The sequence below is a fragment of the Balaenoptera ricei genome, chromosome 16 (assembly GCF_028023285.1).
Source record: "Balaenoptera ricei isolate mBalRic1 chromosome 16, mBalRic1.hap2, whole genome shotgun sequence".
NCBI classification, from domain to species: domain Eukaryota; kingdom Metazoa; phylum Chordata; class Mammalia; order Artiodactyla; family Balaenopteridae; genus Balaenoptera; species Balaenoptera ricei.
The window spans coordinates 37,244,897-37,269,372 of NC_082654.1; the positions used below are offsets into that span (position 1 = coordinate 37,244,897).

General features: G+C 44.1%; 1 pseudogene; it reads left to right on the forward strand.

The window, feature by feature from the left end:
* The first annotated feature begins 6,323 nt into the window (after nucleotides 1-6,323).
* Nucleotides 6,324-13,941, forward strand: LOC132350418 (serine/threonine-protein kinase MARK2-like; annotated as a pseudogene).
* The last annotated feature ends 10,535 nt before the right edge of the window (nucleotides 13,942-24,476 follow it).

Below are 24,476 nucleotides of genomic sequence, written 5' to 3' on the forward strand. Positions count from 1 at the left end.
GATGTGCTCATGCCTCTGTCCCACACCTCAGGGGACCTGAGCTTTCCTGAAGGGACTTCCTCACAATTTTCTAGGTCGCCCACCAGCACCTGGGACCTGACAGGATGCCAGTTCCTTTACATAAGGGTAGTGTCGACCGGGTGACAAGGAGTTCTGAGACCCGCACCTACGGGGTCAACCCAGGGCCACTGGGAGTTCAGAGCCCAAGCTCTTAGCCATTACATGACACCGTCCTGTTGCTTTCTTCTCTCTTCCTTTTCTAATTTCAGTGTGTGTTCTCTCTCCCTGAACACTCTTAAGGGTGGCGGCAGTATATAGAGCCCTGCAGATTTCCCCACTCTGCCTAGCACACAGCACCTTGCCCATGGTAGCTCAGTAACCACAGCACTTGGTTGAAAAGCAGAACACTTCCCCACAATTAAAGGTGACCCAGTGGGAGTCCCTGATCCCCAGGATTCCTAGCTGCTCTTCCGGGAGAAGCTGCTGGGTGCGTGGAGGCCTGAGTGGAGATGCTGAGACGCTCCCAGATACTAGACACCTCCTGACTGACAGGCCTGAGATGGCTGAGAGAGACCGAGGCAAGAGAGGAGAGCCACAGAGACATTTTCTGGAAGCTCCTTGGAGCAGTACCTTCACTCAGAGAACCAGGAAGCCCCCTGAAGCGTTACACATCCTCATTACTGAGCTGGCCCGGGCAGCAGAGGAGGAAGGGGCAGGACCAAAGCTACCCTCTCACTGCAGGTGCAGCTTTTGGCCACACGACTGCAAGTTTATGATGGGAACAGAAGAAAGGATAGGATGCCCTTAATGTGTTCTAACCCTGGAGATTTATTGCGTAATTCAAGTTGACTATCCACATCTATACAAAATAAATTATCTTTATTGATCAGTTTCACTAAATTGCAAGTTTTATAAGTTCTTTTCATTGGCTTTTAAAAGTGAGCTTATGGTTTTTCAATGAGCTCCAGCACTGACGGCTTTCAGCAGATGTGACTGGCATTAGACCCCTACTGTCACCAGTGTTTCCCAGGTCATTCCAGCCTGGAGTCAAAACCAGAGTCTCCATAAGAGAAACAGAAGAGAGAAGTAAAACCCTGTTTCTCTGGCTCCATTTCCACCCACAAGAGCAGAATCCAGCCCTGCCCTAGTCTACCCCCACCCCCAAATGTGTCTAGGAGCTCCATGGAATCTCCATGGGGCTTCTCCCTGCTCCACGTGCCATGGTGACACTCCTGCCACTGTTCTCTCCAAAGCCCAAGCTGAGCCTGGTGTCCTTGGCCAGGCCACCTGTTCCCCAGTGAGCTGGCAGAAAGGTTTGCCTTCACTCCCTGCATGTACCCGAGTCACCACGTATGGAAACTGCAGTGATAGAGGAGCTTTAATGTACTTTATCTCAGTCTCCACTCCTCGAGGCTCTGGCACAAGTGCCTTGGACAGGGAGGGAGGGAGGGATGGCAGGTGTGGGATGCAAAATACTCCCAAAGTCTCCCCTCCCTTTCACACTGAGCCACATTCCCCAGACCAAATTCGTGTCCTCCCATTCTCTCTTCCCTTACCTTAAATTCTCTCTCAGGAAACTCCTAGGCATTTCCGCAAATGGCCCCCGGAAGGGCACCACCCCATACAGTGACACGCCAGTAACAATCGCCTCCATGCAAAGCCTTCTTCTCCTGCTCCTGTGTGTAAAAGTAGAGGAACAAGTAGAGGGGCAGGGTGTGGATATAGGCTCTTGCGGGTGGGAGCAGGGCAATGCCCAGAGAAAGAGTGGGACCTCCCTCAATCGTCTCCTTCCAGGTCTCTCATCGTTCCAGCCTCCTGACCTTCACAAGAGGAGGGAAAATGTATTTGTACAGAATCAGATCAGGTAGGTATAGTCACGCCTGTTGATTTGGGGCCATTGACACAACTCTCTGAATAAGACAGGAAGTAATTATTAGGTCTTTTGGTGCCTTTGATTCTATCATAAAAGGAGAAGAAAAGAGAGAGAGTAGCTGGAGAGAAATATAGATAAATGAAGCTCAAAACCAACTGGGGCTGGACTCTGAATCAATGGAAAATGTGGTGAAGCTGCGTAAGAATGTCTGTCTTAGTCCAGTCAGGTTGCTATAACAAAATACCATAGATGGGGTGGCTTATAAACAACACTTTATTTCTCACAGTTCTCGAGGCTGGGAAGTCCCATGATCTGGACGCCAGCAGATTTGGTGTCGGGTGAGGGCCTGCTTCCTGGTTCATAGACAACTACATTTTCATTGTGTCCTCACAATGTGTTCCTTGCCTCTTCCAGCTTCTGGTGGCTTCTGGCATTTCTTGTCTTGTGGCTGCATCACCCCAATCTCTGCCTTTGTCTTCACATGGCCCTATTCCCTACGTGCCTCTGAGTCTTTTCCTTCTCTGTCATGTATAAGCACACTGTCATTGGATTTAGGGCCCATCCTAAATCTAGGATGTTCTCATTTCAAGATTCTTAGTTTAAATACATCTGGAAAGACCCTATTTCCAAATGAGGTCACATTCACAAACACCAGAGATTAGGACCTAGATATATCTTTTAGGGGCCACAATTTAACCGACTACAGATTATATTCTCACCTGGCTAATTTTCCACTTTCTGTCTGAAACAACCCAGTGAAGATTACACAAAAGGCACCTAAATCCCAGAGAGGGACTTTTCTGGCGGTTCAGTGGTTGAGACTCCGTGCTTCCATTGCAGGGGGCAGGGTTTGATCCCTGGTTGGGGAACTAAGATCCTGCAAGCCGCACACTGTGGCCAAAAAAAAAAAAAACCACTTTGGTAAATATGTGCTTCTTTAGTAATGCATTAAATAACAAGATCGATCTAATGGCAGGCAAAATAATTACCATAATTTCAAACTAGCAAGAAGCATAAATGATATTCTGAAAAACCTGCAACAACTGTGACATAATATGATTAAGCCTATGATTTCTATTGCTGACAAAGTCACAGGTTCTGCTCATACTACCGGGGTCTGTTGCCACATTCATAACCATAGGAAGTGCTAAATTTCAGTCAGAGGTTAATGAAAATGAACACACTGTTTTCTTTTTTATCCAGGTTTACAGAGCACCTGAATTTTCTCCATGGATCCCTTGTCTGTGGACCCCCTGACCTAGATACACACTGTGCCAAGCTTTCCCTTTCTATTGGGTGATGCTTTTTTAAATAATCTGTTCTTCTCTTAGCAACATCAAAAGTACTGGAGAATCACTGGCAGTCAGATCATTTTCTTGTCACCTGGAAAGCAAAGCCACGTGCCAGAGGCCCTGGGTGGGAGACGTCCCCTCTTACACAAAGGAGGAGGGATGGCCACCCCGCCACACCATATGTGCTCAGCCATCCTATCCCACAGTGTGTCCTGGGAGATGCTAGTCCGATGAAATACTCCATGCCGTGGTCAAGTGAGTTTAGGAAATGCGGCAGCAGCTCTCTCCCTTTTAGAAACTCACAATGCTTATGAGCAAAGCAAAGGCTCCGCAGGGTACTACAAAGTGGTTTACCTAACCCCAGCGTGACCCGACCACAGAACCGCCCTCCCCCCTTTATTCCACGGCTGAGCTAGCAGCTTCAGAGAGCACAGAACTCACCCTGGGAAACACCAATTTGTGTAGTATTAAAAGTACCACAAAACAACTACCCAACCAACCAAAATAAACTGGCTTCAAATTAAACCCACGGGTTTTTCCTAGAACAAATCCAGAACTCGCTCCAGGAGGAAAAGAGAAACTGTGTGCCTGGGTAGTTTTTGTCACGTGCAGCAGTGCACACAGTTTAATGAAGACTATACTTCTTCCTGTGTGCCATGAAGGAGTTCTGGGGTCAGCTTCTACCTACTGAGTAAATACCCCTCTCATAATCCCCACTCAACCACGAGAATCACAGTGGTTTTCAATACAACTTTAGTGATCTGATTTTTTAATTAGTACTCGTTTCAAGTCAGAGAATCCACCATAAGTGATCTTAAACATCAAAGCATCAGAAGGTAAAATGGCACAAAACCCAAAGATAGGAATGCAATCAACCCTATCTATCTGTCTGTCTGTCTGTCTATCTCTGTCTGTCTCTGTCTCTAGCTCCTTCTCGCTCTCTCCTCTTTTTCTGGGTCTCTTCGTTCTTCACTTTCTCACTCTAGTATGCTTTTGCTTTAACACAAAGGCTCACGCTCTCTCTCCTTCCTTCACTGAATGGCTGCCCATGTCCCCTTCCCCCACCTCCCAGTACTGACTGACTTCCTCTGATTTTCCAGCCCCTATGGCAGAAAAACACGGCTACCATGAGCTCCTGAGTTTAAAGTCACAAGTACAACTATGACAAGAGAGACAGAAGTCAACCTGGTCCAGCTTGGGTCACGTGTCCCCCTGGCCTGCCAGGAACCACCCTTCCAACATTTTGAAGGGTAGCTGAGGAAGGGGAACCATTTCCACAAACGGGGGTGGGAGGCGGGTAGAGGGGACAGGATGAAAGATACACGACCTGTGTCTATTACATCTGGGAAATTGCTTAAACACAACAAAGATTCACTTGGCTGATCACACACGTGTTATTCATTCCATGACTGTTACCAACCTAAATGTGACTTCAGGCTAGAATGTAATAGGAAATCAGTATACAGGGCAAAATGTGTTCATTCCCTCTTCTCAACTAAACACGGGGACAAAGGCCTCTTGGAAACAATTAAAATCAGCAGGATAGAAGGTGAGAAAGAATTACTCAAATGCAATGAATAATCATTAATAATTAAAAATCATCCCACCCACACACTGGGATTCTACCTTTATTGTTAATAAGCTAAAGAATCAAGGGCTGAATATTTTTCTGTGTTTATTTTTTAAATTTCTTTCCAAGCATTCTATAACTATTCCCCAAACTCGCCTTCAGTGTGAGCTTGAGTCTAGAGGGGAGATTCTTATTCTCTCATGACATTTCACAACGTGATCCCAATACACCCCCAGGTTCACCTATGTTCCAGCCATTGACGGGATATACTTATGCTAAACATTATTGTTTATCTGAAATTCAAATTTAACTGGCTGCGCTCTATTTTTTGTTTTCTGGCCCCACCACTTGGCTTGCGGGGCAGAATCTTAGTTCCCTGACCAGGAATAGAACCCATGGCCCCTGCAGTGGAAGCAGAGACTCCTAACCACTGGACTGCCAGGGAATTCCCCATGCTCTATTTTCGTTTACTAAATCTGGCAACCCTACCCGGATCACACTTTGTGCTTTCAAACCTCCATGTCCTTGTCATAGGACTCTTCCCCTTAGGATACACTCCACCAGTCCCCTCCCCTTAGCAAACTCAGTCTTCAAGAACCACCTCAAATGCCCTTTTCTCTGTAAAACCTTCCCTAGTTTCCTCAGGTAGTTTAGATCATCCTGTGATATTTTCTCAACTATCTATTAAAGACTTGCAACAGTGAATTGACTACCTGTCTTCCCTGCGGACCGTGAGCTCTTCAAGGGCACTACTGGGTCTGGGTATCTTTGTATCTTCATGCTTGGTATGTAAGAGATACTTAATAAGTGTTTTTGATGGAATGAATTAATGAATTTTTGGTAAATGAACTATTGCTGTTCCCTATGAACAGCCATCCTACTCCTATTTCCCCTCACCACACTGATTCATCTCCTTAAAACAATAGTTTTCAAACTTCGGGCCATTCCTGAGTAGGAAGAAAAATCAATTTAGTGAGTAAAAGCCAGCATGAAATAGAACAGAGCGAAGCGGCATAGAGAGAGGTGGAGAGTAGTCGAATGGAATGGGAAATAGAGGGCAGCTCATGTAGCGAGGCTGAGTCGTGTTCTGTTGAACTTAAGTTTCAGGCGTGTGTGTGCATGTGTGTGTGTACTAGGTTTTGGTGTAAAATGTATTTCTTACCATAACATGGTCAGAAGAGTACGAAAGCCACTTCCGTGTTAGGAACATCAGGGTGAGCTGTGAGCGCTGGTTAATATTTCTTATGATTTCTTGGCACTCCTTCCAAACATCTTCAGTGGCTCCCCATTTCCTACATTCAAGGCCTTCTATAATCTGGCCCCAAGCTATTGCTTAGCCCTCTCCTACCGCCACTAACTGCACAAACCACCCACCCCAGACAAAGGGCCTACTGTTTGCCCATCCCACCCCCCAAATGAACAAGATAAACTCTCTGCTTCATTAATTTTGTTTGCCTTCTCCCACAGTCAGTCCTCCACTCCTGCCGTTCCTGATGGCTTGTTGAGCAGCACCCCGCAGGCCTACCAGGCCTGTGCTTGCCCAGCTTCCTGACTAAAGAAAGAGCCTGGAATCAGCAACAGAGACTTAATGAATGGGGGAGCTTACAGGTCTGAAGCAAGGTCCTGGAGCGACACCCCACCACGGCAGGACATGGCGGCAGTCTTCACTCCTGGGGCGGCAGGGGGAAGATTATCAGTTACAGGAGAATTGATGTCAGGTGGACTCATTAGTTACCAGGGAAACCAGCAGATGGGCACGTCTCTCACGGCCCCTTTGATGAAAACAATCACCAGCTGGGGCCCGGGGCAAGTAGGAAGGTCAGTCAGGTGAGTAAGATACAGGAGAAGCAGGCACTGGTCCAGCAGGGGATGAACTGAGAGCAAGAGAACAGCCATCTTGAGTGGCCTGACCATACATGGCTTCACTCCTCTCTGCCTTTTTTTTTTTCATAGAATGAACCCAGCTTCCTGACATCCAATTCAAAGCAAACTCCTGCTTCCTTAAGCCCTCCACAAAATCACCTAAAAGAAACCAAATCCTATAATAGGCACCTCCTAATACCCTCTTACTGAGAAGCCCCTCAGTTCCTTATGATGTGCTTTCTCCCTTGCTGCAGTGAGTAATAAGCCCAAATGCTACAACTAGTGATGTGTTCCTGGTGGTTTTGGCAAGTAGGCATTGACCTTTGGCTCATGGCAAGCACATACATAATGTTTGCTGTAAAATTGTATTAGGATTTTTGTACCACCAGATGAGTCCTTGTTTTTCACGTGGTGAAAATTATCTGGATTGTGTGGCAAATGTTGTTTGGAAAGCACAGAATAAGAAGTTGGTTATGTACACAGTCTATGTTACCTGTGTCAGATCTGCACGAAAAGTGTCAGGCCCACTGCAACCTAAAAGTTCTTTTAATTGGCTGTGTCTTGTTCTCAGTCACACAAATGACAAATCCCTCAAACTGCTAGCTCCACTACTCATGACTGATGTCAATAAGCCATAAAAAACTGAAACAACCAAATGCATTTTGGGGTTTGGGGTTTTATTTTAAACTACCTCAAAGCCTTTTGGAGAAAGATGCAGGGTGTAAGTATAACACAAATGCTTTACATTTGTGTTTCACTTCATAGATTTCAAAGGTTTCTAACATCAATTACTTTCTGGTGATGTTCAATCCCACCAGTCATGACTAAAAGTGGCTTATTTAACATTTGTGCTCATTGTAAAAAGAATGCATATAAATCCAGGAAATGAATGTTTTCTTTCTCCAAAAACTCCTACGTGTTTTTCATAAATGCTGAAAATCAGTTTATAAGCTGAAAATCAACATATAATCAAATTACATGTAATCTGTTCAATCTACTTATATAAATTCTAAGTTCCTTTTATCATCTCCCCTCCTCTCAATAGTCTAGTGCATAGCAGAGGTCTACCAAATAAATTGATACACATTTTAAATTCAAGTACTAAGTGTCTACTACATACATCTCCTTATTTGGTCTTCAGGCCTACCAAGCAAGACACATATGAGATACAAACTAAAATTAAGCAACATTTCTACAGTGGACTGGATTGTATCCCACCCCACCCCAGCCCCAATTCATATGTTGAAGTCCTAACCCCCCAATCTGACTGTATTTGGAGATAAGGCCTTTAAGGAGGTAATTAGGGTAGTATGAGGTCATAAGTATGAGGCCCTAATCCTATAGCACTGGTGTCTTTATAAGAAGAGGAAGAGACACCAGAGATATCTTTTTCTGTGTGCACACGCAGAAGAAAGCCATGTGAGGACACAGTCTGCAAGCCCGGGAGAAAGGCTTCACTCATCAATCCTGATGGTACCCTAGTCTAGCCCCCAGAACTGTGAAAAAATAAATTTCTCTTGTTTAAGCCACCAGTCATTGGTATTCTGTTTGGCAGCCTAAGTCAAAAAGATAATAAATGGTAAGGAAGGGATTTAAAAGCAGATCTCTGGACACCAAGTCTAGTATTCTAATACACCATGCAAAAGTATTTACTAAATGCCATTTCAGACCTGACTTTAGACTAAGCTCTGCACTTTCCAGGAACTCAGAGAGGTAAAATGAAACCTTTGTACACATATACACTGATGTGCTGTTGTTTCATCATAACTTTTCTCATTGGAAGTGACTGAGACTGGCGCTCTAGCTCAGCCCGCTGGAATTCAAGCTTGCCCAGCGTCAGAAAGTACCCTCACTTACTCTTACTTTCATTTTAACCTGACCTGGTGGCAGCAGCCCTGAGGCCAGAGGCTGTACCATGGACAGGCTGGGATCCAAGTTTTGTCCAGTGTCAGGATCTACCCAAGACTTTCTCCTGCTTTTCTTTTTACCCATCGCTAGGGGCCCTGAGGCTAGAGGATGTAACACAGAATGGCCAGAATTCAATTTTGTCCCAGTGTCAGGATGTACCACACACTTTTTTCTTTCAGTTGAACTTTACCCAGTGGCAGTGGTCCTTAGGCTGGAAGCAGAAGCTCAGTCCTGCCAAAATCCAAGCTCAGTCACTGGGTCCACCACTCCTCTCGATTACTTTTATATTAGCTTTTTATAAATAACAATAACCAAAGAACTGTGTATTCTGCCTTTTTCTTGTTACTTTGCATTTCCTTATGCATCCAATGAGCTAACTCCTGAGGAGCTGCATTCATCATTTCTATATTCCACTTGTGACTTTTTCTACTTCCAGTAACTGATTACAGCACAGCCATCATTCCATACCATGGGTGACCTTGTGGCCAACCAGGAATCAAAGGTTTGTCAAGCCCTGCTCTCTCATCCTTTCTCTTCCCAAACCACGTATTTCAGTGAGTCAGGGTCATTCCCCTGAATCCCACTTCTCCTAACGCCAACTACTTGAAGTTAGCCCAAAGGTGAGGTTTGAGGGTATAGTCCTTCAGAATGTCAAGTCTCCCAAAACTTCTGATACTAACTACCAGGATAGAGTCCACCTGTAAAGTTAAAAGGCACAGTCTCCAAGGCTGTCCTCACTTATGACACAAACTGTAAATCCAGCGGGTTCCCAAAACCACCCTAAGGCTTGATCATACACTAAAAGGACTCACAGAGTTAACTGAAAGCTTATACTCATGGTTACAGTTTATTACAGAGAAACGATACAGATAAAAAAAAATTAGCCAAGTGAAGAGACACTTAGGGAAGAGTCTGGGAAGTTTCCAAACATAAAGCTTCTTTACCCTCAGGACAGATTACCCTCCCATCACTGATATGTGACAATATGCATGGAGCATGGCCAACCAGGGAAGCTCACCCAATCTTCAGTGTCTAGAGTTTTTATAGATACTTCCTATGAAGGCATAATTAATTGATTGATTGGCCCCATGTCCTTGAACTCAGCATTCAGCTGTCTCCCTTACCCCAGAGGTAGGGCTGATATCAAGGGGCCCAAGGGGCCCACCAGGAGTCACCTCATTAGCATTAACTAAATTAAAAAGACATTCCTATCACTCAGAAAATTCCAAGGGTTTACAGGTTACCTCCCAGGAGCCAGGGACAAAGGCCAGACCTCTCTTTGGGAAAGGCCAAGTTCTTCACTACAGTCCTTTCATCTGTTTATGTCTTACAGATATGGCTAACAAAGGCAGTTAACAATGAAAAATAAAATTAGTAGCTACATTGAGAGTGTAATAGCTGCCAGGCACTGTATACTCATTTTTGTCTAATTCTCAAAATAACCCTGAAAAGTTGGTGTTATTGGTGCCATATCACTGATGAGAAAATTGAGGCTCAGAAAAGTTGCCCCAAGAAAGGGAAAACAACAGATGTGACCCTGTTGACACAGCATAACCCTCGGGCTATTACATCCATCTTGCCCACACATTCACTCATTCCTTCTACAAACATTTATTTCATGTCTACTATGTACCAGGAACTGTTCTATGTGCTGGAGATACAGCAAAGAACAAAACAGACAAAAATCACTGCTCACATGGAATAGATAGTCTAATGGGAGAGGGACAGAAAAATAGCCAATAAGTAAGCAAAATATGTAGCATTTGAATGGTAATGTTGCTATGGGAAAAAATAATAGAGCAACAGGTACATCTTGTTTAGACCTTTATTCAAACATATCAACTGTAACAAAACATCTTTGAGACAAATGGGAAACTTGAATATGGACTAGGATTATATGATACTATTACTTTTTGTTAGATTGGATGGTGGCATGATGTCTGTGTTCTAAAAAACAGGTATTTACCTATTAAAGATGCAGACTGAAGTATTTATGGATAAAATAAGATTTCAATAAGATTGTGAGGAAGGGCCTTTATACTAATATTTCTAATTTTGTGTATGTTTAAAATTTTACATAATACAAAGTTTTAAAAAAAGAAAGAAAGCAATGGATTGGGGGTGGCAGATAGTTCTTGCAACACACTTTATAAGACCAAAGATGTAAATCAGGGAAGGCCTCACTAAGAAGGTGACACTGGAAATACTTGAAGGAGGTAAGGGAGAGGGCTAAGTGGTTCTGGGGAAAGAACATTCCAGGAAGAAGTAGGAGCTAGTGCAGAGCACTGAGGTGGGAGTGTGCCTAGTAGGGCATATTCAAGGAAGAAGGAAGTTCAACTGCAGGGAAGGGATGAGCAATTGATAAAATAGTAGAAGGTGGCATCAGAGAGTTAAAGGGATGGGTGGGGAGGAGAGGAAATGTATGTCCAGGGCCAAACCCAACAAAACATTCACGCCAAACTATGTAAGAATACCTACAAACCAGTAAGAAAAATGCAGGCAACCCAATAGAAAAAGGGACAATAGACTTGATCCTGCATTTCACAGAAAAGGAAAGGGCCAGTAAACACATGAAAAGGTTTTCTACTTTATTAGGCATCAGGGAAATGCAAATTAAAACCACACACACCCACGGAAAGATTAAAATTAAAGGGCAGGCAATACTATGTATTAGTATTGGTGGGTGTATAAATTGGTACAAATTGCAGTGTCTACTAAAACCAAAAATATGCAGCTCTCTTAAGCAATCAGTCCCATTTCTAGGTATATATCCAACAGAAAGCCACGTAAATATTCACCAAACACTGGAGAAGGATGTTCAGAGAAGCACTATTCTTAACAGCCAGAAACTGAGAAATACCCAAATGCCCAGTAACAGCAAAATGGATAAAAAATGGGCTACCTATACAGCATTTAGAATAACAAAGTAAGCAATATAGATGAATCTCACAAAAACAGTGAGCAAAGAAAGCAGACACAAAGGGTTTAATACTGTGTGATTCCAGTTACGTGAAGTTCAAAAACAAGCAAAACTCACCTATGCTGTTAGAAGACGAAATAGTGATTACTATCATGGAGAAAGTGACTGGAAAGGTGCTTGTGGCGGGGGAAGCTGGTAACATCTTGTTTCTTGACCGGGATGCCAGTTAAGTACATGAGTTCAATTTGTGACCAGCCACCAAGTGGCACACATGATTTGTGCACTTTTCTGTATCTATATTATCCGTCAATAAAACGTTTTAAAAAAATCATGCAGGGGCATCTTGGTTTCCTTCTCCGAGCTACTGGTGACAACACCCAGATGCCACTACCCTACCCGCCATCCCAAGCCAAATAAGAGGGACACAGAGCATGGCGGATTGTTGGCTTAAAAAGAGTAGATATGCTTTCTCAACTCACAGCTGCAACTTCTACATTTAAAGATGCTGAAACTTTGGCTCATGGAAGAGAGGAATCCACTGCAAAGAAACGGGGCAAAACTATAAACAAGAAATGGAAATATGATGATAGCTATCTTCCCTCAGATGTTAATAAAGGATCTTATTGTGTCTTATGCAACAGAACATTTTGGTATAGAATCGTGATACCAGTTAAGTTGTGGCACCATTTTGAGAACAATCACTTAGAGTTTAAAGAAAAGATGATTAAATATTTTAAATGTAGACATAATGAGCTCTTTAAAAGCCAAAAATTATTACAGCTTTTCAAACTAGAAATGAAAAGGCTGCTGAAGCATCCTACAGGTTTTAATTTCTAACAAGGTAAATACTGATTGCTCCAGCCTACATAAACAAAAAGCTCTTTCGGGTACTCAATATTTTTTTAAAAAACGAGTAAAGGATTCTGGAGACCAAAAAGTGAGAAATCACTGTGGATGATCCCAGTCATGACAGGTCGATTTCTTCTATGACCTCAAATGGAGCCATTGTTTTTAAATTCCAAGAACTAGATAAATCTCTAGCTGAGCCTAGGTTATCAGTCCTTCTAGCTCAGAAAGCTGCTTTTCAGTGACCTGGGAGGATTTGACCAAAGTTAGCTTTTTCCGCTTTGGCACTGTGGGTTTTCTGTTTGTTTTGTTTGTTATTCGTTTTTCCCTTTTTTTCTTTATTCATTTTTTGTTCTTGTTTCTTTATTCTTTTATTTCTACTTTTCTCAGTTTCTCTTTATTTTACTTAGTTTCTTCTTTTTAAATTAGTTTGTTGGTATTTGCTTTTGATTATTCTTAGTTTTTTCTGGCATTGTGTTTTGATTCAGTCATAAAGACCAGTTCATGGGGTGAACTTTGAACTGATTTTCTTTTGATTTGGACCAAGCTTCTCAACAGCTCTTCCCAGATGTAAGCCGACCTTAGGACGCCTCGACTCCAAGCACAGCAGTGAGTCCAGCGTGCTGTGGGGTCTCTGAGCCGTCTCTGTTGAGGAGAGACTCAGATTCACATGGTCTCCTCCAGATCCTCGAGACCATCATCAAGGGAGACTGGGCTACAGTGAAGTTGGCCGGCATATCCTGGCTGGGAAAGCAAGAGCCGTGAAGATCGTTGATGAGACTCAGGGGAACTCCTCCAGCCTCCGGAGACTGTCCCGCAAAGCAGGAATCATGAAGGCTTGGATCATCCCAACATAGTGAAGTATTTGAAGTGACGGAGGCTGAGGAAACTCTCCGCTTGTCAGGAGGACGCTAGTGGAGGAGAGGTGTCTGAGCACCTCGTGGCTCATGGCAGTAGGAAAGCAAAGCAGCTGAAAGCAGAGTCCACCAGGAGGGTACTGTCCACAGAGACTTAAAGGCAGAAAACCTGCTCTTGCATGTGAACACGAACATCAGACTTTGGCTTCAGCAACAAATGCACCTTTTACAACAAGCTGGACACCTTCTGGGGTGGTCCCCTCATGCTGCCCGGAACTCTTCCAGGGAAGAACCACAGGAAGTCATCCTGTCTACACTGGCCGATGGATTCCTGCCTTTTGAAGGACGGAAACTCAAGGACCTGTGGGAGCGGGTTCTGAGCAGAATATATCACATTCCATTCTTGTCAATGGAATGTGAATATCTGCTAGAGAAATGTCTCATTCTCGATCCCAACAAGAGAGGCCCTTTAGAGCAAACTGTGAAGGATCCGTGGATTACTGTGGGTCATGGCTATGAGGAACTAAAGCTCTACATGGTGCCACTCTCTGACTACCAGGACCCCGGGCAGACTGAATTCATGGCGTCCATGGTTACACGTGGAGACAGAGATCCAGGACTCACTGAGAGGCCAGAAAGACAAGGTAATGTTCCAGTATCTGCTCCTGGGTTATAAGAGATCTGAGCCAGAGGGCTACCGGGTCACCCTGAAGCCTCAGCCTTCAGCGGATCTAACAGCAGCACTCCTTCCCCCGCCCCCAGGAACGGCACAGGGCCCCCGCCAGCTGCAAGCAGCACATTCCCACCTCTAACTGCTGCTCTGAGAACACTCCGAGGAGGAACGCAGATGTGCAGGAGGATCAGGGCACAGGGCGGAGGGCCACAGCGCAGCCAGCGAGCCGGCAGGGGAAGAAGACCGCCGCTGCCGCCCACCGCCCAGCTCCCTCTCCACCGGCACAAATCAGAGCAGGAACCCCCAGTGCTGGGAGAGAGCCAGCCTCGGCCAGGCCTCCGTGCAGAACGGCCAAGGCAGCCTAACCGTGAGGGTCCGGGGCCCCCTTGGCTTCGGCTTCTGCCACAGTCTAACCCGGCCCCGCCTGCACCAGGAATCCAAGTGCAGCCCACGCCGGCCTCCGGGCCGCGCCCCACGGAGAGTACCTGTGAGGAGCCCAAGCCCAGCACAGCCCCCAGCCTGTCCCCGAGTCCACCCGTCTACCTGCAAGGTCAGTAGGGAGTGGAGCCCCGGGTCTGTCCAAAGGGAACTCCGCCCACAGGGGCAGCCCGACAGGGGCAGCCCGACAGGTGCCAGACCCAGACATTCTGCCCTGAGGTGAGACCCCAGCCTCCGCCAGCGGCAAAAGCCACGATCGGCAGGGGGCCACTGGGAGCTTCTTCAGGAAGTTCAAGTCAAATCGACAGGAAGAAATCGAGGTTTGCCAGAGGAACCTGAATGAACCTGAAAGCAAAGACAGAGGGAAGACACTCCTCCCTCACGTGGTGAGCAGCCGAAGCAGTGATAAAACAGTGAGCCGCGCTCACTACACTTGAGATGAACGATGGCGACCACGAGCTCCGTGGAGCGGGAGGAGATGATGCGGAGACAGGAGAAGATGCGGGGGCAGGAGAGGGTGCGGGGGCAGGAGAGGATGCGGGGGCAGGAGAGGATGCGGGGGACAGGAGAGGATGCGGAGGCAGGAGAGGATGCGGGGGCAGGAGAGGGTGCGGGGGCAGGAGAGGGTGCAGGGGCAGGAGAGGATGCGGCAGCAGGAGAGGATGCGGAGACAGGAGAGGGTGCGGGGGTGCGGGGGCAGGCGGCGCTCCACGCGAGCAGCTGCAGGTGCGGTCAAAGCAGGACCAGCCGCTGTGCGGGCAGCCGGGACTCGCGAGCAGGGAGGGCGGCCTTCCGACCCGGGGGATCGAAACGCGGACCCTGGTCTCCACGGCTTCCAGAAGCATCGCCTCCAGAAGCACCGCCCGGGGACCAGAGGAGGGGCGCTCCGTGCTGAGGCCGCGCTCGCCCACCTGGTCCAAATCGCAACCAGGCCAGGCGCCTCCCTGGAACCCTGCTCCCGCCTGGCCTCTTCCTCTTCTCTTCCACCCAGTGCGGAGGCGCGATGCCCTGTAAGATAAACACAGGCGACTCCAGTGAGAACACACGGCTGTTTACTCAGAGTCGGCGGAGTGGCCACCATCACTTGCGTCTGGCGGGGACCCCAGGCAGGCAGGCAGGGCGGTGGGAAGCTTGCAGGTGGAACGGGAAGGCTCGGGGTGCGTTGATGGAAGCTGCTGGCCAGCGGCCCCCTCTCCTCCCCGCTCCACTGGGACACCGAGACTGGATCTCTGGAGTTCCCCGGGAGGGGCTCGGGCCCCTAGCAGGGCCCACTTCTACTCTACCCGCTCCGCCCCACTTTCCCCTCCAAGCAAACCACCAGCGCAGCCTGCCCCGACCTCGGCCCCTGGGCTGCAGAGGTGAGGGGGGCGCCTCTGGTCTCCTTCCACCGCGAGCCCTGAGCCCTCCCTCCTTCCCCAGAGCTGGCGTTTCTCCACAGGGCGCTGTGCAAGGGGTGGCTGTCCTCCTTGCCAGCTCTGTGCCATCCCTCCCCCACGCACTCTGGGGCTGGGAGTGTGGAGGGGCTGCAGGGACATTAGGCTCCCCTGGGGCCCCTGGGTCGTTGGTCTCCCTGGTGACAGGGACACAGCAATCTCCGTTCCAGGAGAGCCTTTGTCTGAAAGCACCACTACACCACCACCCACCATCCTCTTCCCCATCGCTTCCCTGGATTGCACTGATCTGGGCCACATCTAGTTCCTCTGCAGTGAGCTCCTCCCACCGGACGCTGCTGCCTCATCTTTCTGTCTCCCAGCCGTCCCTTCCTGACAGTGTCACCTGTCCGTGGGCTGGGGGACAGATTGGGCAGAGCGGCTCCCTGCCTGCTAACCCCGCAGCTGGCGTGGAGACGGATGGTTATGGGCGCTGGCCGGTGATGGCGCTGCACCCCTCCCTTAGACCAAGGGCTCCCCTTCCCTCCACTCCCTACTCCTGCCCTGTGGAACAGCCTGGATGCTCTGAGGGGTCCAGGAAAACATGGCTTTGCTCCCAAATGGGGGGGGGGGCCAGGGGGACCCCAGCAAGTGGCCCCTCCCCTCACAGCGTCCTCTCCTGCACTTAGTTTCTCCTGGGATCAAATGCATAGTAATGAGAATGTTTTGAGGGGAAAAACTTTAGTCCTCTATAAAGACTTTTAATCTGAGAGGAATGGGGAGACACTGGAGAGTTTTCACAGAGAACTGACATAAGCTGATTTATGCTTTATCAGGAAAGCAAGAGTTTGGCATTTTCATCTCCCATGGGGTGAGGCAACCTCTCCATCCCACTATGGCTAATAAGGTTGGGGAAAGACCAAACATCCAAGGGATTGCAGATGCAATACACAAGTGTCCATAAGAGAAAGTATATCAGATGAGAACCAGTGAATGAACTATGATTATAAAATTACCAGACTGATTTCTATGGCTTTAATTCAGAAGGAAATCCAAAAGAAAAATTATAAAAATGTCTTTTGCTTTTAGTAACTGTTTTAGCCTCCTAAAAAAAAGACCTTAAATTATTAACATTCATTTGGATATTTGTTTGAATATTATTGACAACATGATAAAATTTTTACTGTAAAATGTTTTTATGATATAGATATATCTGTATACACATATAGATATAGGTAAACATATATATATATATATAGAGAGAGAGAGAGAGATAGGGAAACACTAGAACCCTGACAATATCTTTTAACACCCACTTTGATCCAGCTATAACTAGAGGTGAATAGAATAAACTCTTGGAATTCCCAAGTATTCATAAAAATTAATTACCTTTTGGGTTTCAGTTAGTTTGAGATGCGTTTCCATCACTTGTACCCAAGAGATTCTAGAATAAAAAATATATGTATTTAAATATTATTGGTATTTAACATTTGTTGATTCTATTAGTTTGGACTACAGACATAAATGGACTTACATGAGAGACCTTTAATATCATAAGTAAATGAGTTAATAAAAACGGAAATGATTATAGATGTCTTTTTATAACCCTCATATCTACAGCTATTACAAATTTTATATTTTAAATTTTTCCAAAGTTTTTCAAGTTTAGTTTTTCCTAATGGGTGTAGGTGGGACACAAGCATGTTTAACAAAAAGAACAAAGAGGTCTAATGTGTCTTGAAAAATTATTTTTAAGTTACAAGCAAGACAGGTTCTATTCATTCCTGGAAAGGAACTTGTTTTGACATAGATTTAACATTAGTGTGTGAAAGAAAGAATAGATTTTAAAAATTAAGCTATTTATAACAATGTGGGAAAAAAATGAGTAAAGGAGATTAATTTGTGATTTAAATAAATATAGTAATAGCATAAAATTAAGGCTCATCTACCATCTGATGCCCTCTTATTCTCAATACACACACACGTGCACGCGCGTGCGTGGGTGCACAGCAAAACAGTTACTCTGCTCTAAGGGTTCTAGGACACTAAAGTTAAATAGTGTATAAAAATGTGTATAAGAATTTTATGAGACACTTCTCACCAATCATCAAAAAATGAACAAGGGCATTTACCTCCACTCCCCTCCTATAACTCCTAAAATGACAGTAGAGGGAATAATTTACAAGGTCAAACCACAAGGATAAGCAGAAATGGCAGGAAGACAATAGCAATGAAAGTTTGGAAGCAAGAATGCGTGTGTATGAGTAGTAACTTTTCTGCAAACGTGGGAAGCCAAAACCTAACCAGCAGCAACAGAGTGTGAGCAAGCTCTTCCCTGCTGCGGCCCCTGGGAAGCTCTGGACCGGAGGCGTCAGGGACCCTGTAGAGGATCAGGTGGGTGAAAACTCGGGGGAGTCAATGCGAGTCTGAACACAGAGTGGCTGGAAGTCCATATCCACTCCACTGGTTGAAGACTGGAGGTTTACTCCCTGGAGATGCTCATTCAACAAAGCCCTGGCCTCTAGGGCCCCAGCCTCCCCTGTAGGCAGTAAGGCTGTGCTGAAAACACGGGAACAAGTGAGAATCTACACACCAGACAGTGAGCCTCTTGTCCACTAGGCTCCCTGAATACTGGGGGTTAATTTAGGGTGCAGCTTTCAGGCTACCTTTACTCTCTTCTTACTGTTTATATGTTTTTGAGTTCTTTACAATGACATGTATGTAGTTAAAATTTAGGTGGTGAATTATTTCCAACCTATAATTCTATATCTAGCCACACTATCAACCAATTATAAGGGTAAACTGAAACCTTGATCTGAAATGTAAATTTACCTCCCAGATATCACTTAGTAGGAAACTTCTGAAAGCTGCACTCCATCAAAATGAGGGAATAATACAGGGGTGGGGTAGATATGAGATCTAAAAAAATAGAGGATCCAATATATGTAAGGAATGAAAGGAATTGTCAGGATGAAGGTAAGGGAGATGCCAGGGCCTAGAGAAGAAGTCCAGATTGGAGCAAGAGAGAGGAAGGCTCCAGGAGCCATGGATGCCATCAGAAGAGCCAACTCTTCCACTAGGCACAATAGACACAGTGCCAAGGGCCCATGATACCTTTAGGGACTTACAAATATATTTTCTTTTTAATTCTTTTAAAATTATGAAAAATTTTAATAACAGTGAATATATAATAATGAATCCAGCCTAGATTATATTCATTGTTATGCCAATGCAGCTGTAAAGTATAATTTTTATTTTTTATGGAGGAAGGGGCTCACAAAGGCAACACTGCCTAGGATCTACAAAAGTCATAATGTGGCCCTGGCCTCCAGGGAAAAAAAGAAATTGGGTAGCTTTATTTGAACAGATGGAACGGTGATTTAGACTTCAGTCAGAATTTGGCAGAATGGACTTGTAATAAGTACACAGAAAAAACTAAGCGAAGAAAAAATAAGAAAATACATAGTAAAGGGAAGACAAGTCTATAGGAAAGGAGATGTAATCTTAATATATACTAGATCAGCAGTGAACAATACATTGTCAAAATAAGCACTGAAAATTGATATAATGTACATTTCTAGATTAGGAAGACAGGAAAGGGGGATGTGTGTCCAACTGTAAGAAAACCAACTCATCTTCTACAGTAGGAAGGAAAGAGAAAAAATAAATGGAAAAATTAAGAAACAGTATTAGACAAATGAACTTATTTACAAAACAGAAATAGACTCACAGATATAGAAAACGAACTTACGGTTACCAAAGGGGAAAGGGGGGTGGGGAGGGAGGGATAAATTAGGAGTTTGGGATTAACAGATACACACTACTATATATAAAACAGATAAAAAACAAGGACCTGCTGTACAGCACAGGGAACTATCGTCAATATCTTGCAATAACCTATAATGGAAAAGAATCTGAAAAAGATATATATACACACACACATATACATAAAACTGAATCACTTTGCTGTACCCCTGAAACTAACACAACATTGTAAATCAACTATACTTTAAAAAATAAATAGTATTAGAGACATGTTATAGAAATATGAAGCTAAATAATAGAGGAAACAGTTAAAAGAGGTGTAAGTTGTTGCCTTTGGGGAGTGACAATCGGTGGTGGTGAAGACTAGAACAGGGTGCTGGCTTGCATTATGACTTATATAACATTTTACTTCATGATGGAGAACATATGTTACTTTAATGAAATTAAAATTAAAGGAACTATAAGCATTGCTGAGTGTTAATATACTCACTTGAAGAATTTTCTATTTTTCTAAGTATTTGTGTCTTAAATTTGTAAAAGTTTAGAAAGTGCAAAAATGACTGAATTGCACGTTAGAACACTTAGAACCCATGAAAGATGTGCTCGTGGGACATTAAAGAGACTGAGTAGACTGTGAGGCCAAAGTGAAATTCTAACATGATGGAGATGAAGAGAAATACTTCAAAACGAGGGAAATGACTGAAAAGGAGGAAAGTGAAAAACGCTGAACCTAATCAAACAGAAGTGCCAGAAACAGCCAATATGTTAGAGTCAGTATGGAAGAATATAAAATAGGTTATAAATATGAGCTCCCTAACAAGACACTGAAGGAAGAGCAAAACAAGAGAATAAATACCATTAATATTTTATGAACGACTATTATGGTCTGTTAAAATGGCATATATTAGGTAGGATATAGTATATCAAAAACCTTGAAGATATTTGAAAATCTATTCCCAGAAAATTACCCTCCCCGCAAAATTTAGAATGTGTCTTTCATGGATTCTTTGAAGTCCTTAACAACTTTCCAACAACAGCATGTTCATACCACAATGCTGTGCGCTCATCCACGGATGGGTGAGCCGTGGGATTTTGAAAAGGAAATAAGAAAAAAAGATACTCTGAGCCAAAACAAAAGCAAAGAAAATGGTTCTTCTCTCAGACATGAATAAATAGTTATGTATAAAATAATGAGTGTTTAAAGAAGTCCACACCACTTTACGGAAGTAGGGAAAGAAAATTCTGCAGACCATAGCATATTGAAGAGGAAAAAAATCTAGGAAAAGCAGAGAAGAGTTATGATGAAGGTATCAGTGAGCAGTGAGGTACAAGCCAGAAGTTTTCAGACCACCCTACCTATAGCACTCAAGGCAATTTGGGGCTTCCCAGGGACTGGAACGAATTTAGAGGCCCAGGAGACCCTCAAATGCTGAGCAAAATATTACAAAGTAGTTTTCCTTAATAACCTTTTAAAGCCAGATAGTAAAAGCAAGTTGCTTATGTACCTTCTTTCTCAGGCCACACCTTCATATTTGAGAATCTGAGTACTGGGTAAATAATAGGCTATCATTAATTGTGTGCTAATTATGGGCCAAGTACATGTATTAGGTCCTTTACTAGTTCAACAAATGTTTATTGAATTTCTTCTAGATGCCAGGCACCGGGGCTATAGCTGTGAACAAAACAGACATTATGCCTACTTTCCCAGAGTTTATGGTCTAATAACTTATAGAATTAGAACTTACACAATAATAGGAGGAGCTGAGGAAGGAAAGTCCACACTGAGGAGGGAGAGGAAGAGAGAAAAGCCACTGTCGAGTCCTCCCAAAGTAGTCATGTGAGGGGCAACTCAGAACTTGCAGGAAAATCTGGGGAACAGCACGTCCAGCTGTAAGAATGGGACACAGACGAGAGCTGGTGAAGAAATCCAACGAAGGCTGTGGCCTCTGCATCTGATGGTGGACTTGGGGTTGCTGTTGGCCAGCAGGGCAGACTGAGAGGAAGAAGCTGGAAGCAAAACAGAGGAGACGGAGAACAAGCTAGAACCCGCTAGCACATCTGCCTCTACCTCTCACCACATCGAAGCTCCACGTACAGCCACTAACAGCTGTGGCTCCACTTCCACCTCCTAAATCTCGCACAAGTATCTCTCTTGCCAACTCGGACACGGAACCTTAACGAAAATGTAGTTCCAGCTTAGGCCAGTTGACCATACAATACCAGCACTGTTCACCCCTTGTCAAATTGGCATCTTACTCACCTCTTTTAGCCATATTTAACTTCCAATAGCAAAATCTAGCCTTCCCCTAAGAGGACGCAGCTATTCTTGATGCACCCAAAAGCACGCTAAGCCTCTCCCCAGATGAGGATGTGAAGTCCCACAGGTTACTTTATCTTTAGGGACTGTCCATTCCTTTTTTAGATAAATCACACTCCCTTTTAATATCCTACGAGATAAGCTGAACTACTGTTAACACATTTTACGTTTAATAGGAGAATGGAGGGTGGAAAAAAAGAAAAAGTCGGTATTACATAATTTGCAAAGTAGGTACCCAAATAAAGAACCAATTCTTCTCCCGCAATATTTGATTTTTTTTCTGAAAGAAGTTCAAATCGTGACTGGCTTTGGAGACAGCGGTTTGGTAACGCACCAGCATCCTTAACGGCTGCGATGGGCGTGAGCAACGGGGCTGCAGGGCTGTCCACAGGCCTCTAGCCTCGCACCCACGCCCCCGTGGCCACGCTTGGAGCCGCAGCTCCCGGGACCGTGTAGTCTGGCGGAGTTGCCAGAGGCCTTGAAGCGCCAAGAGAGACTTCTGCACTTCGACCTACAAGTTTTGTTTTGAGACTTTATCCTAATGAAATTACCATGAATGTGTAGCTAAATATTGGTTTCTAAAGATGGAAATAACCTAAACAACAGTAAGGGGATCGGTTAAATTATGGTACCTCCAAGTGACAAAATCATACATGCAACCATTAAAAATGATTTTTTAAAATATTGAATGACATAGAAGGATTTCCATTATTAAGTGGGATTAAAAGCAGATACCTAAATAGTATGCATGGTGTGAGCACGTCTTGTGAAATTATGTAGGCAAAGGAAAATAAGGTTCAAAGCCCCAGAAAGTACCTATATTGAACCTACGTGATAAGAAGCCATTACTAATAAAGAGAATAACATTCAGCCATAAAAAAGAAGGAAATCCTGCAATTTTTCAACAACATGGATGGACATTGAGGGTCTTATGTTAAGTGAAGTAAGTCAGAGAAAAACAAATAATATGATCTCATATGTGGAATCTAAAGAAAAAACCTCATAGATACAGAGGACAGACTGATAGTTGAGGGAGGCAGGAATAGGTGGGTGAAATAGGTGAAGGGCGTCAATAGGTCCAAACGCCCAGTTATAAAATAAATAAGTCCTGGGGATGTAATGTACAGCACGGTGACTATAGTCAATAACACCATATTGTCTACTTGAAAGTCACTAAGAGAGTAGATCTTAAAAGTTACATCACAAGAAAAAAATTTGCAAAAATGTGCAGTGAGAGAGGTTAACTAGACTTACTGTGATGATCACTTTGCAATGTATACATATATTGAATCATTATGTTGTACAGTTGAAACTAATATAACCAATTATACGCCAATTATATCTCAATTAAAAAATAATAATAATCTAATTTAATTCAGAAAATGGAATTTACCATGAGGAAAACAGAAACAATAAAAGAATAAACAAACTGAGGAAAATATTTGCAAAATATAACATAATCTCTTTAATATATCACTAATTCCTTCAAATCAATAAGAAAAGGATTAACAATGCAATAGCAAAATTGAAGACATATATAGAAAAGGAAATAAAACTGATTTTTAAACATTTGACATGTTTGATCTCACTCATAGTAAGAAACACACAAAATGAAACCAAATCTAAGTATGATTTTTTAAGCTATATGCTTGGCAAAGATCAGAAAGTTTAACACAATGAGTTGGCAAGAGTATAGGAAAACAGGCATTCTAATGTACTGCTGCTGGGAGTATAAATTGCTTAGACCTCCATGAAGTGAAATAGGCAAATCAAAATTTCAAATGCATGTGCCTTTGTACCCAACAATTTTACTTAAAGGAATTTCTCCCACAATTATATTCAATCATGTGGTAATGACATATGTAAGGACATGCATTACAGCATTTCTGCATTTTTCATAATAGGAGACAACTAGAAACAACTTAGGGACTGGTTAAATTATGGCACAGCTATACAGTATAATATTCTGTGATGGTTAAAGATAGTAAGGCACCTCTTCATACACTTACATGGAAATACCTCCAAGATATATTAAGTGAAAAATTCAAGGTATATAATGGTGTGATAATTGAACACTACCATTTCATAAAAATAAAATTAGAAATGAATGTGCACGTATATGAGTCTAAGTAAGTATGTATACACACAGGTTGTATACACGTTGACACCCACACAACTGTGTGGTCACAGAGCACATCTGGGAGGGTACAACAGCAACAACAAACTGATAAACTGCTTCCCTACAGTGTTGAAGTCAGCGTAGACAAGCTCCCAGAAGTTAATTCTAGTTCTTCGCCTCAAACTTGCCCCTTCTTTCATTTCTTCCTATTCAAAAAGGTACTACCACTTATCCCATTGATAATGTCAGGAAAGTGGAAATCAGTTTTCTTCCTTCTCTTTCTGTCACCTTCCCTGCATTAAATCAATCATTAAATCCTGCTAATTTTACCTCCAAAACATATCTCAACTTTGTATACTTCTGTGGCAGAAGATGTTAGTTGTCTCCATTGTTCATTGTTCCCTTTGTTCTTAGTCATAAAACCCGAGGTTTTGGGGCTTCCCTGGTGGCGCAGTGGTTGAGAATCTGCCTGCCAATGCAGGGGACACGGGTTCGAGCCCTGGTCTGGGAAGATCCCACATGCCGCGGAGCAACTGGGCCCGTGAGCCACAACTACTGAGCCTGCGCGTCTGGAGCCTGTGCTCCACAACAAGAGAGGCCGCGATAGTGAGAGGCCCGTGCACCGCGATGAAGAGTGGCCCCCACTTGCCACAACTAGAGAAAGC